Source organism: Peromyscus leucopus, chromosome 1 (genome assembly GCF_004664715.2).
Source record: "Peromyscus leucopus breed LL Stock chromosome 1, UCI_PerLeu_2.1, whole genome shotgun sequence".
Taxonomy (NCBI): domain Eukaryota; kingdom Metazoa; phylum Chordata; class Mammalia; order Rodentia; family Cricetidae; genus Peromyscus; species Peromyscus leucopus.
Window position 1 is genome coordinate 2,942,415 of NC_051063.1, and position 1,907 is coordinate 2,944,321.

General features: G+C 49.6%; 1 pseudogene; it reads left to right on the plus strand.

The window, feature by feature from the left end:
- Positions 1-278: 278 nt before the first annotated feature.
- LOC114704041 lies at positions 279-1,145 on the plus strand (annotated as a pseudogene).
- Positions 1,146-1,907: the final 762 nt, after the last annotated feature.

Genomic DNA, 1,907 nt, shown 5'->3' on the forward strand with positions numbered 1-1,907 from the left:
CATTGGATGTTCAAAGCCTGGCAAACTGTTCTATGGGATCTTGGAAGATAAGAGTGTTGATAGAAATGCAGATGGTGGAGGCCTGGCTTGTGAAGCTCCAGAGGGAAGTTTGAGAGTCACTTAAAGACTCTTATGGGAACACTTAACTCAAAAAATGTTTTGAGTTAAGAATCTGTGGTTCTGGGTTGCCCGTGTTGTGTGTGTGAGTGTGTGAGTGAGTGAGGGAGGGAGGGAGCGAGTGAGTGAGTGCGTGTGTGGCGGCACTCGGCTTGTTGGAAATGAGCGATAATGATGACATCGAGGTGGAGAGCAACGCTGACAAACAGGCTCATTATAATGCACTGGAACGAAAACGTAGGGACCACATCAAAGACAGGACTCAGTTTGCAGGACTCAGTACCATCACTCCAAGGAGAGAAGGCATCCTGGGCCCAAATCCTAGACAAAGCAACAGAGTATATCTAGTATATGCGAAGGAAAAACCACACACACCAGCAAGACATTGATGACCTCAAGCGGCAGAATGCTCTTCTGGAGCAACAGGGGGAAAGCGAGAGCTGATCAAATTCTTTGTTCCTGGGGAATTCACTTCTCTTCCTCCCTCATGGAAGATTCCGTGCACTGGAGAAGGCAAGGTCAAGTGCCCAGCTGCAGGCCAGCTACCCCTCCTCAGACAGCAGCCTCTACACCAACGCCAAGGGCGGCACCATCTCTGCCTTCGATGGGGGTTCAGACTCCAGCTCAGAGTCCGAGCCTGAAGAGCCCCAGAGCAGGAAGAAACTCTGGATGGAGGCCAGCTAAGCCATGCGGGGCAGGCCAGCAATAAAAACTGTCGTCTCCATCGTCTCCATCGTCTCCTCCTCTCAGTTCATCGTTAGAACCCTCAAAACTATCGAAAGACTGTATTTTCCTTTCCTCTTTATTAATTCTTGTTTTTGCATAGACACTCTTGGACAACAGCTCTCATCCCATCCCTGTGTCCACTATTTTTAAATGTATTCCATTCAGGGGTTACTGTCCCCACCAGAAATTTTAAACCAAAACACCCTAACTTGGCAGCTCTTTCTGTGGAGGACAGACAGCCGGCCAGACCTCTGAGTACATGGTGTCCTGCCCATGCCCCCAGCTCTTCCAGCCCTCAGAGTGTGTGCCTGGAGGCCGCCTGGCCTGCTGGGCCCTCCCTCCCAGTCCCCGACCTCTGTTTGGTGGACTTTGTGAATCTCGAACTGCTCTACTTTGACAAGATGACCAGATTGGAGGAATGAGAATTAAGCCCCTCTCCTGTAAGGATTGTTTTTTGGGAAAACTGTCACTCCTGTTGAGAGACCAGATTCTTGGAGAGTCCGGTGTAAAGGAAAGCGGGGACAGATTGGCAGAGTCCTTGGCATGTTTCACTCTTCTGTTGCTTAAGCCTGCAGAGCCAGCCTTACAGAGGGTCACGTGACACTGGTATGTACAGGAGATGGCAGCAGTGAGCCGGCCTCCCTCCCTCCAGGGAGTGGTGGGGTGGTTATTTGTGGGTGGGACAGGGAGGGAGTCTTAGGTGGGGTAGAGGTTTTGTATTAAGGGCCAGTGATGATGTTTTGATATTTATTTCTTGCTACTGAAATTTGAATCTGAATGAAATGCCCCTATTTCTGATGATGTCGATATTGTAAAGCGACAGATTCATAAAGCAATGATCAAATCTTCATTTCCTTCTGTGTGTATTTCTAAGAAACAGAGCCAACTATTTTGTATGTAAATACCAAGAGCGACTTACCTGGTACTAAACCCACAGCCCAGCACAGCCTCCCTGCCCTCCTTGACTCCAGTCCTGGAACTTGTCGCCACTGTGTGATCCAGCCCTGGCTCTGGCTGTGGTCAGCAGATCCCATTGAAGGGTTTCCTGTCTTCGGGCTCCATTT